The sequence below is a fragment of the Macrobrachium nipponense genome, chromosome 47 (assembly GCF_015104395.2).
Source record: "Macrobrachium nipponense isolate FS-2020 chromosome 47, ASM1510439v2, whole genome shotgun sequence".
Classification (NCBI taxonomy): Eukaryota; Metazoa; Arthropoda; class Malacostraca; order Decapoda; family Palaemonidae; genus Macrobrachium; species Macrobrachium nipponense.
This window is the reverse complement of record NC_087222.1, coordinates 8,008,111-8,023,890: the sequence shown is the minus strand read 5'-3', so window position 1 is coordinate 8,023,890 and position 15,780 is coordinate 8,008,111. Positions and strand designations below refer to the sequence as shown.

The 15,780-nt window shown below is 36.5% G+C and overlaps 1 protein-coding gene across 2 annotated transcripts in view; it reads left to right on the top strand.

Moving 5' to 3' along the window:
* The window catches only part of LOC135204693 (zinc finger protein OZF-like), a 553,364-nt gene extending 551,533 nt beyond the window's left edge, over positions 1 to 1,831 (top strand). The window contains exons 4-5 of one of the 2 annotated variants that reach the window (XM_064234851.1): positions 43 to 227; positions 272 to 1,831. The gene's annotated coding sequence lies outside the window, so the exon portion shown is untranslated. Of the gene's footprint in view, positions 1 to 42 lie in introns of both variants that reach the window. The other variant, XM_064234850.1, reaches the window with a different exon arrangement.
* Positions 1,832 to 15,780: the final 13,949 nt, after the last annotated feature.

Here is a 15,780-nt window from a genome sequence, read left to right as displayed (position 1 = left end):
AGAGTTAAGAATTGATAATTATGCCCGGATTCTTGTAAAAAGGTGTCAGAGTAAGATGATATTATACCTGGGATTCTTGTAAAAAGGTGTCAGAGTAAGAAGATGATATTATGCCCAGGATTCTTGTAAAAAGGTGTCAGAGAGAGAACATAATATTATACTTAGGATTCTTGTACAAAGGTGTCAGAGTAAGAAGATAATATTATACCCAGGATTCTTGTAAAAAGGTGTCAGAGAAAGAAGATATTATACCCAGGATTCTTGTAAAAAGGTGTCATAGTAAGAAGATAATATTATACCCAGGATTCTTGTAAAAAGGTGTCAGAGTAAGAAGATAATATTATACCCAGGATTCTTGTAAAATGGTGCCAGAATAAGAAGATAATATTATACCCAGGATTCTTGTAAAATGGTGCCAGAATAAGAAGATAATATTATACCCAGGATTCTTGTAAAAATGTGTCAGAGTAAGAAGAAGATAATATTATACCCAGGATTCTTGTAAAAAGGTGTTAGAGTAAGAATATATTATAGCCAGGATTCTTGTAAAAAGGTGTCTGAGTAAGAAGATAATATTATAGACAGGATTCTTGTAAAAAGGTGTCAGAGTAAGAAGATAATATTATAGCCAGGATTCTTGTAAAAAGGTGTCAGAGTAAGAAGATAATATTATACCCAGGATTCTTGTGAAAAGGTGTCAGAGTAAGAAGATGATAATATAGCTAGGATTCTTGTAAAAATGTGTCAGAGTAAGAAGATAATATTATACCCAGAATTCTTGTAAAAAGGTGTCAGAGTAAGAAGATAATTTTATACTGAGATTCTTGTAAAAAGGTGTCAGAGAAAGAAGATAATATTATACCCAGGATTCTTGTAAAAAGGTGTCTGAGTAAGAAGATAATATTATACAAGGATTCTTGTAAAAAGGTGTCAGAGTAAGAAGATCATTTGCTGAGGTAAAGGTTAAGTATGTATTGGTAACTGGTGTTTTATTAGGACGTCTGAATGTAAAAGCTAAGTCTTGTGTCTGGAAAAATTCCGTTAAGTTGTCTTTGTGGTAACCTAACTTTGGAGAAAACTTTATTTCTTTTTGTGCTGCCCCAAGAGTTTTTTTTTTTTTTTCTGAGCGATGATGTAACTAATGTATTTTCTTCTGTCTGGGACCATTGTAAGGTAAGGTTAATGTTGAGTTCAGTAGGTATTATTGTGATCATTGCTAAGTGTACTTCATTTACCAAGTGAAGGCCTTTTGTTTTATATACCTTTGAAGGAAACTAAATGCAATTTACCATATATAAACAAAATTTATATTAGTACTTTTGCAAGTTTGTTATTTACAAAAAAAAAATATATTGAAAACAAGCGGAATTATCAGTCTGTTATCATAAACTTATGAAAAATTACATACTGTACGTTTGCAGTTTGTCAGCCATTTGCAATGAGTGGTAGTGTTAATAGAGGTACGACATAAACGTTGTTTATTTAAGGTAAATTTCATTAGGTTCCATCAAAGACGATTATAAGGTTGCATATGATTTCACACTTTATTCCAGCAACACAATTACACTTATAATTAAGCTTGTTTTTCAATGTTTTATTATTAGCAACAAATTTTGTGCTTATCCACCGTGCTAGCCTTAGGCGTAGGCGATGTCGCTCAGTCTCCCATCCGTAATATGGCTGCATTGGGAGCAGGGGAGAATTTTGCTAGATTTGTTGATAACATGTAAATTACTCCTCTACAACCAATCATATCAATATGTACTACTGTAGTATCTGGTTACGACCTTTCTGTTGCATTGTGCATGATCATACAATAACAAGATAATGTCCCATAATAAAATGTGATTCATATAATTGTGTTTAGTATTAAACTTATTGCATTCAATGTTTACCCAAAGTATCAACCAATGGTATATGACTACCTAAGTAGAGGGTGATTATAAGGGGTTTTTTTTCAAGGAAGTTTTGTATGCCATACCATATAAGTAAGTAGCAATGAAGAATAACCCTGAGGGAGACAAAGAGGAAGGCAAGCAAACACACAGGCAGTGTGTACAGTATTGTAATTGACTTCAGCATAATTGTATGTGTACTTCAACAAACATGCATATGTGGTGTATATATGTAATGGGATATTTCCCATCACTTATTAGGTAAGCGTGTAGCACGAACGGAAGGCAAACCAACAAACAGTATTACACACAGCCTCTCTCTCTCTCTCTCTCTCTCTCTCTCTCTCTCTATCTCTCTCTCTCTCTCTAAGCAATCTCTCTCTCTCTAGCACCGACACCTCTTTCTCTCCACTCTAACAGGTAATGAAAATGAGAGAGTCGCATCATAACATTAACATTTATTAACAATGAATAAATAATTAATCAATCAAGTAATCAAGTCTTACAGACTAACTCAAAAAAACCCGAACAGTAAAATGTCTAATAGTAATGGTAGTCATCATTAGTCACCAAAAAGTCTACACCCATCTGGGAACTCTTTGTCCCCCTCCATTCCAGTTCTGCCAGAACCGTCTGTTTCAAAGACACAGAACACATCCCGGTAAGTACACACACAAGATTAACAATCATAGGTTAAATATTGGATATTCTTAAGAATGTCAAACAGACAACAAGCCGCTCTTTGGCTAAAGTAATCTTAACACTCACCCAAGCAACCGGACACTTAAACACTATGTCACAAAAACTCCCCGGTGAGCACCACGGCATCTTGCCTTTCTCTTGAAGACGCCTCTATCAAAATCCCCCCATAGACTTGGGTATGAAACTATTAAAGGGAAGAGGCGCACACGCACATACGAACACACAGTTCGTTAGCGCCTCACGATTCTAGCTGCATCCAGTTTCACAAAGGCACTTTGAGAAGAGTTCATAAACTGTCGTGCATTGACTTGTCTAACCAAGCAGTTTTATCTCACGTCACCTATAGAATACTCATTGTCAGCTTTCTCGGGTCGTCGCTCCTGCACTGTTCTCCACATTCCATAGGCAATATATTATTAATCAAAAACCCTAGGCATTTCATATATACACATACTAAGACAAGGACTGATAAGTAAGAAGTTTTGATGCAACATGACTGGGCAGTCTATACTGATATGTTATTCTATGTGTTCAAGTTTTTTAGTTATTTGGTCTTGCAACTTCAGAAAAATTCTTAATATATACAGTTTTGTCGTAAATTTAACAGTCATAAATTCATTGTAACATTTGGAGTTATCCATCAGAGGGGGAAATAGAAGAGAGTGAAAATGGGAGACAAACACAATCAGCCAACAAGAGATCAAAGCTTCTATGACAGAGTCATGACTCTCAGCCACTCAAAAGTAATAAAAGAAATATCAAGTCTTCTGCTTTTGAGGAAACAACAGTCAACGACGGTTGCGCCTTTGTATAGGATGGCGACCCGTTGTATGTTAGATCTCGTGACTGTGGTACGCAAGCATTGTGGTTCCACTTCCCATTCTCGTCTGAGTGACATCAATGTAGATATTGTTTTCTTCTTCAGTATAGGGGAGATGACTCAAACTCCTTGAGTTAGCTTTAACAACTTTATTGCAAACTCCATCACAGGAGTATAGGAAGAGTTAGTCAGATGACTGCTCTGTTGGAAGATGAGTAGTGAACTGGTGTTCAAAGAGTGTCATATTGATAGCTGACAATAGCTATCTCAGCATATACAATAACAGACACATGGACATATGACTCGGAAGTCACGTGTTTCCTCTACAGGTGATAGGTCGCCAGCTTCTCATAGGAAGTCGCTGTGACCTGTTTGTGAGATATTGTCAACTGATGACACAGGCAAATGCAAACCAGGCCACTGCAAGCATCGCATGGCATGGTCTAGTTTACGTCCTGTTGTGACTACTTATCACGCTCCTATCTCGGTCAGCTACCAGCCAAGCACTGAACATTAAAACTTATGTTAAATATAATTCATAGGAGTGTGATAGTATATAATTAGTCCTAGCCATAATCAAGTGGTTACGGAATAATATGCAATTGATTATATGTAAAAAAAAATACATACATAATGGAAATACTCATAAGTATAGAATAATGCATGGAAAATACAGATAGGATAAATGCATATGAATATGTTATATATATACAGTTAGTCATGAGGATACATACACAACAGAAAGTACTGTCGTTCTGCTGATAATTGCATGACATAAGAATTACATTCTAAAGTGCATATGTGATTAAATGAATGAATGGTACCAGAAAAAATAAAAGGTTAGCATGTATACATGAATGGTTATGATAATAGGTAACTGTTTAAGAATAGTTGTTACCAGATAAAGATATAGATATATAATTAAGATAAATATGCACAATATATAGATTCCAGGTATGTACACGCACCGATATTTTAATACATAGGGCTTCAAATTTTTATTAGGTGCCCATAATGATACTGTTTTTTTTTTACTTTTCATATTTATAATTATATAGATATATGTATGAAATGCAATGTCTCAGAGTTTCTTGTCATACACATTGCCAGCGTACAAACTGCTTTTCACACACAACACAATTCCAAACAATTTTCCTCCGAGTTGAGTGAAATGGCCAATTTCAAATAGCTCTAACTGTAAATGCTTTTAGCACAATAGGAATGTTGTCTGGGCGGGGCACGACGTTCTCTTGATGATCCATCTGTGTTTGCCTCAACCTACGCCAAGCAAATATGTTAGCAGTGATGAGAACCACCACCATAACGCACAACACAGCCAGCAACACGTAGAATCGCAGATCCTCCTCGGCATTATAAGTCCTTGACGTGTGGTCCATCTCAGCTAATTGCGTTAAATGATGGGCCACTTTCGCGTTGTATGGAAGAGATAAGGCGGGGATGATAGTGCTGGTCCACAAAAAATTTGCAAAATAAGCTCGTTCTCGGATGATAGTGTTAACTCCACGGACCGTGTAGTTCGTTGTCGTTCCAATGCATCCGTCAGCGGCAACGAACGTCCGGGAGTAGGCCGTTGATCCGTCTGGACACGAGACTTGAAATCCTTCCTTGTCGTATCACATCCACGATCTGTTATTCAGCCTGTAATTGAACTTCTTCTCGTCAAAAGGATAAAGTTATTTCAGATAACCTTCGTGTGTATGGAAGAGAGAACCGTTTAGCACTAGTCCTAACTCACAAGAATCTATTGATATATGATGGAATTCAAAGGAGTCAGCTGTACAAACTTTATTATTCATAGCATCTCAACAGTGAGTGAATTTATCTAAGTCCTTGATGACCGTGTATGTTTCCTTATCAGGGGAAATCAATACGTGTCCCGTCAGATTGGATATTACTGGACTTGAGTTATTCGTCATGAAAGTTGGGAACGGTGCAATTTTGTATGCTTGCCAGGCATCAGAAGAATCAAAGGGAATGGTAATCATGATCCTGTAATTCTCAACGTTTACTGATATTAAACTATAATAAAATTCTATCTTATGGGCGTCTAACAAAGGAACATAACCCAGTTTCTCCCGTCCGTTCTCCAAAGTTAAAGTCAGATCTTTAATAGGCAAAAGATGTGGCGACAAAACACCCTTTGTGGCTAGCGTGATAGCTTCCACAGTCTTGTGATTTTTCAATAAAATGTGAAATTTTGGTACGGATATGATCTACTTTAGAACTATAATACGCTAACGTTGCCAGTAAGCGTTGCACTTCCATCATCTGATCGATATTACTAGAATGTACGTTCACCAAAGTCATAAGTTGATTAATTGAGGATAATTGTTTACGAAGTTCGGAAAAAACTAATTCGTTTTCATGTTGCAAAAACTCATTTCTCTTATTCTGATCATTAATTTTAAGACAATTTGAAATTTCTAAGCCTAAACTTACAATAGATCCAAAGACGTTTAGAGCAGCAAAGATAAACGGGTTACGTCTTTCTGGGCTACTGTGCCGCACAGTCCACATCAGCTGATCTCGAGCCAGACATTCTGCCTCGGCAGTTTAATTTGCAAGTCGTATGATAACATTTCCGCGATACTTAGAGTTTGTGCTAGCGAAATCTCTGGATTAAAGGGAAAATAACGTTGATGCAACTGGTTCAATGATTTAGCGAACCTCGACAAGTCGCTCTTTAGGTTAATGATGTCATCCACTGGCAGGAAAATCGCTTGCAAATCAACTTCTATAACTATATTGCTTGCCGTAATGAAAACGTCCTCTGTTCTTTCAATAATTGTACCATGTGAAAAATTTATATTTTCTGTTTTAGCACTCTTCCCACACGACAGAGATGTCTGAGCGAACAGTACCACTCCTAACAATATAAGCTTCATTTTGGAAACCTGCAATGAGTGAAATACATGTAATTACTCATGTTTGTTTTTTTTATATTGTTTACATACAAATATTATATATACATACTTTATTATACAAGTTTCATAGATACATAAATTTCCCTCGCTTCCTTTCTACCCTTCTTTTAACTTCGGATATGTGCCAACGGTATTATTCTCTCATCAGTGGGTTGAGATATGTTTTGAACTCTAAATCTATTGGCCGTTAATATTTCTAAAATGTTAAACAGGCCTTCAAACTTATGTGTTAGTTTGTAATTCAATCCCTTGTGTACATATACTTGCATGTATACCTTGTCACCCACGGTATATGTTTTAGTTGGCTTAGCTATTTTATCATGATTTCTTTTCATTATGATTTGTGATTCTTCTAAATTCTTACAAAGTATATTATATCGACTTATACTTGCTTCCATAACATCCTTTAGGGTTTTGATAAATGGATTGTAGGCGTAAATATATGGAAAGGTGTCCTAGCTGGGGTACCGTACAGTGCCTCGTGCGGCGACATTTTAATAGATACATGATATGAGTGATTAAGTGTGCATAGGACCGCAGGTATAGCAATATCCCAGTTGGGGTCCAATCCTCTGAGCGTAAATCTTAATACATTTAAAACCTTTCTATTTGCTCTTTCCACTAGCCCATTAGACTCTGGGTGGTAGATCATGGTACTGATTTTCTTTATGCAAAGGAATTCACACAACGAGTTAAGGAAATGATTATTGAATTCTCCACCCGAGTCAGAGATTATCATGTGTGGAATTCCATGTTTACAAATGTAGCACTCGTAAAACTTCCTTGCACATTCGATTGCGGTTTTAGTTTTTAGCGCTATCAGTTCTGTATATCGAGTCAAAGCATCTATGATTACTAAGAGGTGCTTATTTCCTCTGTCTGACTCGTAAAACCCTGTTAATAAATCTAAGTGTACTCCTTCAAAGGGTTGATTGGGCACGGGATAAGCCCCTAGGCTGACAGTTGTCTTCGTGTGCCCTTTGTTTTCCTGACAAGTGCGACAATTAGCTATGTGTATTTTTATATCTGTAAGCATCGTATGCCAATAAAATAATGATTTGGCTTTCTGTGGCATGATAGAGAACCCTGGATGACCATGTAATGGATTGGAATGCAACCAGTTTAAGACAGTTGGTATAAGTGAGATTGGTACCACTACCTGGTTGTTAGTCACCTGTGGGGTGTTGCGGGTTTTCCTTGTCACGGATCTACACAGAATATTATCCTTAATTATATAATTCTGCTGCGTATACTTTATATATTCCCTTTCCTTAGGATTCCCGTTCAAAGCATCTATTATTTTTTCTAACTGCTGATCTTTTCTTTGTTCAGTCTTAGTTCAGCGCTCCAACCCAGGTCTTCCTGTTCAGATAGTTTTAACAATAGGCATGGATGTTGATATATCTATTAATTCATCTAATGGCTCCGTACAAGATGACGCGGGGTTGCATGATAATGCGTCAGCAATGATATTTGCTTTCCCAGGTAGATATCCGATCCTTGCGCCAAAGTCTTGGATGATCATATGCCACCGAGTTCTTTTGGGACTGTGACTAAAGCCTTTAAAGAAGTCAGTAAGGGCTTATGGTCAGTAAGAACCTTGACAGGATATCCGTATATTATGAACTTAAAATGCAATAGTGAGTTAACAATAGCTAGCCTTTCCTTATCTATTACTGCATATTTACTTTCGGAAGGTCTCAGTTTACGTGAATAAAAAGCTATAGGGAAAAACTGTTTGTCATATTGCTGAAGCAATACCACACCTACTCCTAGGTCTGAGGCGTCTGTTGCAATAAAGAATTCCTTACCGAAGTCAGGAAATTTTAATATAGGAGAACTACACAATTCATCTTTCAAGGTATCAAACGCCTGTTGATGCTTCTCAGACCATATGAAATCTACGCCCTTCTTCGTAAGATCGGTTAGAGGAGCGGCTATTATTGAGTAATTGTGTATAAACCTACGGTAGTAGCCACTACAGCCTAAAAATTGCTGTATCCGCTTGACGTTAGTAGGTATCGGAAAGTTATGGATAGCCGACATCTTATCGTGGACTACTTTAAGACCTTGACTAGACACCATAAAACCTAAATAGACTAGTTCTGTTTCGAAAAATTCACACTTACTTATCCTCACCCTTAAATTATACTGCCTTAGTCTCTGTAGCACTAACTCTAGTTTACGTAGATGTTCTTCTAAGGTATTAGAAAAGATCACAAGGTCGTCCATATAGGCATGTAGGATATCCCATAACAAGTATCCAAACACTATGTTAATCATTCTAGTAAATGTTATTGGGGTGCAACGTAAACCAAAAGGCATACACAAAAATTCAAAATGTCCCCTGGCTGTGCTGAAGGCAGTGTATGGGATACTCTCTTCTTTTAAAGGTACCTGGTGAAAGCCTTTAAGTAAGTCCAAACTGGTAAAATATTTGTTCTGACCTAACAAAGATAAAATCGTCAGTACATGGCACTGGGAATCGATCAGGGATCGTTTCCTCATTTAAGCGACGGAAATCTACGCAGATACGCCAGGTTCGATCTTTTTTCGGTACGACTATTAACGGAAAATTATTAGGGCTGTTCGATTTCCTAATGACTCCTTCTTCTAGCATTTTACCTACTTCGTCATTTATCTCATTCTGGAATTTCATAGGGAGTCTGTACAAAGGTACATAGATAACTTTATGCCTGTCTTTTAACCTTATTTGGTGTTCTATGACATCCGTTTTTCCTAAGGAAACCTCGGTAGTGGAGAAAACATCATGATATTCAGTTAAAAGATCAAGAAATTTCTGCTGAATTTCCTCTTCTTGAATGTCTTTATTGATTTTACTTTTAATAGATTGCAAAAGGGATTCATCCATAACTGATTGAGCGTGATTGATCTCAGCGACGGTAAGAATGCGATGTTTATAAACTTCCACATCCAGGATGTGTTGATTTTTGTGGATTACTAAAGTGGTATTCAAATGATTACAGACTTCAATGTTACATTGTTGTTGTGAGCCGACTGTGTATATGGCTTGTGTTACGGACAATCCGTTAGTTTTCAGAGTGTCGCAAAGGATTAATATTTCAGATCCTGGCAAAGTTTTCTTTACTCGCACTAATATATTCGAAGTTACGTTCAGCTCGAGAGTTTGCGTGCAAGGTGATATTACGGGTGAGCGAAAATTCTGTTGGGTCGCATGGATTATTTCTTGATTCATGAGACAAGTGATAGGTTCCTCAACGTACGTTACTGTTTGGTTGTTTGTCTCTTTTTTGTCCAAAACTGATTTTAAGGTGTTAGAAGACTTATAGAATTTTCCTTTGATATACACGCCGTGTTTGGCAGGGGCTAAGGTAATGTTTTGAATGCCCATAGACGGGTATCCTATAATTACAGCTGGCTACATAACAATGTTTTGTACAATGATAAAGGCATTGGTAAACGGGCGCTTACTGACCTTGTACTGAATATGAGTTACTCCTACCACATTTAATTCATTATTTCCAATACCCGAGAGCCTCATTCCAGACTTCTCTAAAGGGAAGTTCAAAAACAACAAGTGGTGAGTCCGCAGATCCAAGATATTACGTGGACTACCAGAATCAAAAAACAGTGTGAAGGATCGGTGTTCTAAATTTACTGCATGTAATGTGGGACGTAATTCATTTTGGCTAATGATAGCGTGAATTTGTTGAAAATCTACAGGGACCTGCACTGATTTTTTGGATTCGGTCGTGTGGTTCATAGGAAAATCGATTGTCTCACAATGATCTTGTAAATGATTAAATTGGTTATTTGATACAAAAGATGTTGATACGAATGAGCCAACATCATTCTCTCCCCCGTTGGAGTTGATTACATGGTATTTGCTTTGCTTTGCACACTCGGAAAATTCGCCTGACTCTGTGAGCTTTGGTTAGATGGCCCGGGAACAGAGTTACTTGAAGCACGATTTGTTTGTTTCTGATGTTGAACAGCGTTGCTGTTCGTCTGCTTCTTCTTATAGTACTGAGGATTCTTCTTCTTATTATCATTGGCAATGGTTTGCGTGTTTCTAGGATTCTGTTGTTGATTACGTGAGAAGCAACAATTATATGAATGAGTGGAGCTGTTATGAATTGAACAATAACGCGTCCTACAGTCTGAAATCATGTGTCCTGGCCTCTTACAATTGTAACAAGTCGTCCCTGCTGCTGATTGATTATTATTAACCGTGTTTACTTGTTGTGGCTTACTTTCATTTTTTACAAAAACTTGAGTAAGCAAGGGATCGAGGTCAGTGCACTTAGACATGTGCTTTTTGATTTGTTTATACACATCTAGTTCCGTACTGTCGGGCGTTAGCTTTTTGTCAAAACACTGTACTAAAGCTTCAGGCAACATAACTGTCATGCATGTTAAATATGTCACCCGTATGAAATCTTTCATGGCGATATTGCCCCTTGTAACCCAAGTGGAGTTACTTAAACTATCTTTATATTCATTTAGTCGGTCAGCAATTACTGCCACCCGTTCTACAACATTAAGCTGAGTCATAGAGGCTTGATTAAGGATGTTCCTAAAAGCTAAGACCACATCTAAAGCTTCTTCACTGCTATAACCTTATTTTGAAATCATCCCATGTAACCGCCTCTAGGAAAGAGACTCCTCTAAGGTATGCACCTGCATCTCCTTTAGCAAAGTCTATGAAACTTTTAGCTTCCTGTAATTGTACAGATGGGTCTGTGATGCATTTTGCGTTTAAATGAGCATCTACTGACGAGATCCAAGACTCGACATTCTGAGGCAAGAACCCATTGACCCGACCTTGAAAAGGAACTATTGCAGAGCGCGCACTTACTAATGTAACAACGGGATTGGGGTTACTGGGTGCGGTCGAGCCAACAGCTGCTGTGGTAGCCATGTTTACTTTTGCTTTTTTCTTATCACTATGAATACACTTGTCCACTGCGTCAACGCATATGCAATATAAAATAAAAATGTGTTGCAGATAATAACAGAGTCCCCCAAAATGATAAGATTAAAGGCAGATAATATGATAAAGATATTTCCGGAGAACTTCTGGAAGAAAGAGAAATTAGCAACAAAGATAAAAAGAATTCTGCAGGCGAGAATTCGTAGTTGAAGATAGATTCCTGCAATGAAGGAAGATTAAGATTACATATAACTCACCCCAGGAATAATGGACGATCGACTCGTGTATGGATAGCACCTGAATGAATAAAGGATGTACTTAGCTTCGGTATATATGAAGTCTTGCTCCGCGGTTGAACCAATATTTTCACCTCGACTTCTGCTCGTGCGTTGTTTATTTGTTGAATGATTCGCTTCCCATTGAAGATCCGATGCTGCAATCGCGTCCGGTTTGATTCTTGAAGATATGTGCTTGAATGCGTCTCGATGAAGGACATTTCTTAGTGTTCGTAGGATGTTTATAATTGCCTATGTTGATTGAAGATCCTGTTTCCTCTGTTTACTTCTGATTACTTACATTCTCGATGATTCCATTTGCTTCGGTAGACGTAGATACGTCTTTCTGCCACCATTTATAACGATTCGCCGGATAAAACTGACCGTATAAATCCTAATCTGTAAACTCGATCCCTATTCTATTTGTTCATTACTTTTGAGACTATTTATTGTTACATTTGTTATTATATTACATATTTTATTTGATGATCTTTTTTCATTAAAAGTAATAAAAATCGGTAATTGCCATTCAGTTATGACATTATCTTATAATCTTGCCAGTAGATTACTTCTATTTATTCTTTTTTATTATTTGAATTTTCCGTCTGCCATACTATCCATTTCCTAAACAAGTTTGTAATATTTTGTATTTCATTACTCCTCGTTTTAGGTTTCCCCCTCATTTTCATTCATCAAGTTGTGATTTACTTAAATTTAATTTCCTTTTTTACTCACGGTCTGGACCGTGTTATAACTCATAAATCTAATGCGTGTAACAATTTTTAATTTTTATAAGATTTTTGCATATAAACTCATCATTGGGAGAGAAAAAAATTATTTACAATAATTATCACAGGAATTATAATAATATGATTCTATACAAAATGTACATTACGAAGAATCTTCGTCGTCAGATGATCTTAGTTTAATAACAGATATCCTTTGCAGCATCGTCTGTTTGCAAGTTTTCGGAATGCTTAACTGCAATTGCCCTTTTCACAGCGTGCTTTCTGTAGGAATGAATTAATTTCCCTACTGACTAATGTTCTTGGTAACCTAAAGCAAGAAGTCATTCTTTTTGGTGCTAGAGTTCTCAGCTGGACCGGGCGATGGGGCTTATCCAAAGGGTACCTTAAGAGATAATTCCTTTAAACTTCATGGTTTAATAGGCTTGCCTGTCAAAGGTAACAGAAAAAGTGGCAGCGTCTTTCGAAACAGTTGTCACGTTTATAAATGTGATTTCTCATTTTATTTACAAACAAAATTATAATCACAATATGTGAACACTTAAGTTCAGCAAAACATGCTAAAAACTTTAAATTACCGATTTTTTTGGATACTGGTAAATCTGGCAACAGGGTTCTTACCCAAAGATCTGTCAAACTATAGGTCTAATGATTATATTTCAAGAAATTTACAAATCATTAATAAAAACAACCTAAATCTTAGTCATTGTTTGAACATTTTTGTAAATTTCCTGTTACTAATACAAAGTTTATTATTTTTCAATTAAATTGCCTTTGACCAGTGTGCCTGACTGCACCACTCCTAAATCCTTAATCAAGTCGTCAGGATTAAATCGGTATACTCTTTGTTTTCAAAATGCATTGTTTCCTTACTAAATAACCTGCAACCATGCTTGGGTGGCTGCTTTTAAAGTCTTTAAGCTAGCCCACGGGCGTGTTTTCGTTTCTTTAAAGTGAATTGGACCTTATGTTAATCCTGTAATGTCTGTTTGTATACTATACCTACTTAGACTGAGTTTTTCTGTTCTGATCAGTCTAGCCGGAAGTAAAGGGTCGTTAAGACTGAAATATCCAGGCATTTTCATTTCCCTCCATGACATTACCTTTATTATTCATAGCATTCACACACACACACACACACACACACACACACACACACACACATATATATATATATATATATATATATATATATATATAGATATATATATATATTATATATATACATATATATATATATATATATATATACTATATATATATATATCATATATAATATATATATATATATATATATATACATATACTATACATATATATATATATATATATATATATATATATATATATATATATATATATATATATATATATATATATATATATTTCTTGCAATTCCACAATGGTCCCGTGGGTGAACTATATAAGAGATCCTCACTTGAAAATGAAAGTAGACTTTCAACTTTTATTCCAAAGTCATCTTCAGGGTACTGAACAATTTTAAGAGAACAACTTACACAAGAAAGCAACATGAGGTTACAAATAACAATGGAAAAAGTCAACAACCTACTTAAGTATGCAAATAAACACTGTTCAAAAAAAAAAAAAAACGTACTTAGCGGAAATATGCAGTTACTACAAATCACTGTTTATAAAATAGCTAAGAACTCGTTTAACTTATAGATCATCGAGAATAAAGCTTTTCAACAATTTGCCCATCTTAAAAAGACCATCGCTCATATTCATGCTACCAAAAAACTAATGAGGCATCCTTCATCTAACAATCTGTCATGCATAGATGAATCTCTAAAAACGACTCTAGCTGAATTCCAGTCTATAGGGTGTTCAAATTCCTTCACGCAACAAAAAATGGCACTTGAACTTACTTAGTTTTTTACCAGATTGTACACCTCTCCTGTTGGCACTACTAAAAACAACATTTATTTTCAGACATTTCAGGCTACGTACAATTGGTAAAAATTCACAGCAGTATGGCAAAACTGAAACATTTTCAATTTCAAAATTACTTGGGGTTTTGTGACAATAATATTATTTTTTGGCACTTTGGAGGCAACTATGAATAAAATACCTTGGTTAACATAATTCTCCTGCAATTTCATAGATGTTCTGAATTTCCTCTTCCAAGAATTCAGGATCACAAATTCTATATGCTCTTAAAAACATCCCTGAGAAGACTGTTCGTTTTATCTTGGGGTGAGGGCAACTCTCTCAAATATCTATATGGAATTTTACGAAATCAGATACTTACCAAATATCATTACGTTCATTTTGACATGGTACTACAGGGATCGTGACCTCTTGGAGTTTTTAGAATTTTTGAATGGTCTGGTTCCATCCATAAAGTTCAGAATAAAACCCCACCATTTCTTGACACAGTCGCTATGAGAACCGACAACGGATTTAAATTCAAAGTATACTGGAAACCAACAGCAATGAATGTTTTCATTCATAATTCTGGCAACCATTACCCCAAGATAAAACGAACAGTCTTCTCAGGGATGTTTTTAAAAGGATATAGAATTTGTGCTATAATCTTTGTAATATAATCTTTGTACTTAAAAGTAATTCTTTGCAGACAATGATGTTGCCTATGAAGTTCAATAAAATCCTCTTAAAACTCTTGAAACTGAAGTAAATCATGAATCACGCCATAGACATGGAGGCTTTGGGCCACCGGAATTCCAGTGGAAGCCACTAACTAATCTGGCAATAGCAGTTGCAAGTTGGTTGGAGAACACCAGAGACACCGAGGTTTACTTCCGGTTCAGACTATCTGAGTCAGCGATCGTATCTCTCCTTTTACGTTGACCTACGGTGGTCCATGCATTAAACTATATGAGCTCATCGATGTATGAAGTATATTTGACCTCACTCTTACAATTCATTTTATTATTATTGTCGCGAATTTCATTCTCTATTGACAGCAAGAAGGTTCCAGCTCTGATGTTGATGAGCTGATAGTCAGTCATATCAAATGCAGAGCAAATAACGGACTGACTTCACTAACTAGAGCGCCAAGTGCTGCTCGTTACTCAATAAAAACTTTCCAAGTCTGCAAATCGGACTTTTACTCAGAAATCATCGCAACATCTGGCTTGAACATAATCTCAATGCGATCTTGAAATCGTGGAATTCAGTAGTACGAGCAAAACTTACGGTTAACTAACACCAGTCGGTTAACTAACACCAGTCGCATAACGGATGAATGAAGATGGAGAATTCCTAACCCTATATAGTCATGCGATACAATCTCGGCTATGTCCTTACGCTTTTGCAATGATAAGTGATGAGAAGCAGCATTCACTGAGTTTGCCCAAAAGTCTCATCGGTGATGCTATGCAAGATCTGGGGCCGGATACTCAAAACTTCTAAAGGCGCCTTTTGTGGCAAAGGCGCCATTCCTGTCGGCAGTTACTCGAAAGTCTCATACTCAAAACACCGAATGTGCGCCGCCATCTTGG